General features: G+C 38.1%; 1 protein-coding gene across 4 annotated transcripts in view; it reads right to left on the bottom strand.

Moving 5' to 3' along the window:
• Positions 1–1,140, bottom strand: part of LOC118743434 (amphiphysin) — a 150,181-nt gene that overhangs the window by 110,753 nt on the left and 38,288 nt on the right. The window lies entirely within an intron of this gene.

Genomic DNA, 1,140 nt, shown 5'->3' with positions numbered 1-1,140 from the left:
TAGTAGCGGACCAACTCGTGTAGTATCTACATTAGCTTATTGTTAGCTTAATTGCTCGTATTTTAACGATCACAATCCCTATTCGATGTTTATTGGGATGTGTTGCCAAGAGGAAGGTACTTCCTACTCCGATGTAATGCAGAGCTTGAATATATGGCCCTACCCTAGGACAAATATTATTATTGCGTAGTGTATTTTATTGTTGTAAACTGAATAAAAAATATAACCACATAACCTGATAACCAGACAAGTGTGAACAACCTAAATGTTTAAAATTACTCACTTAATTTTCCGTGGTCAACGAATAAGAAAAAAGTTTATGTCAAAGAATTGTTCAGTGATTGCAAATCAGTTTTTGAATAGGGAATGAAGTAGTTTAGTATGGTTTCAAAGGCGGTAAAATGTAGTTTTCGCAAGAGGGAAACATCGATTTAGGTAAGGAAGCCAAGATGGCGGATACGAGCGAGAACGCTGTCAATATCCAACACCATCTATTTATTCCACCATGCCAAATTAGCATTGAAAATGCACAAAGTCTACCAAAATATTAAAATGGAAATTTTACTTTGTTACCGACACTGGTAAGTGGGTATGTCGATAATGGCGATACCGGCGATACCGGATGTGAATGAAGCTAAACAATTGCCGCCATCGATTCGCCAACAGTTAGCGAGTGGCGGAACGAACGAATTCAATTCAAACCAAACTCGCTATCGTCTATCCGCGCCAGAGAACGTTTAATATTAGAGGTCAATGAAGGTATAAGAGGTTAATTGAAAATACATACATATGTCTGGAAATGAAAACAAAATTCCAGTAACTGCGAGCATGAATTCAGAGGTTTTATTTAATCTTTTATGAATTGGTTTTGCGTACGGATTTTCTACAAACTTATGATGTCGAAACAGTGTTTGAAATTGCTAAATGGTAGTGATAATGTCGTCGCTCCCAACGAAGAGTAGCACATCTCAAATTACCGTGGAAGACTAGCATGTTTCACTATTCGCGTCGAAGACTAGCACATTTCATTATTCGCGTCGAAAAGTAGCACATTTCAGATTCTCGCGTGGAAGACTAGCACATTTCACTAATCGCGTGGAAGACTAGCACATTTCAGATTTTTGCGTGGAAGACTAGCAC

This window comes from Rhagoletis pomonella, unplaced genomic scaffold (assembly GCF_013731165.1).
Source record: "Rhagoletis pomonella isolate Grant_MI unplaced genomic scaffold, Rhpom_1.0 Rhpom_scaffold_00007, whole genome shotgun sequence".
Classification (NCBI taxonomy): domain Eukaryota; kingdom Metazoa; phylum Arthropoda; class Insecta; order Diptera; family Tephritidae; genus Rhagoletis; species Rhagoletis pomonella.
This window is presented reverse-complemented; position numbering and strand designations above follow the sequence as displayed.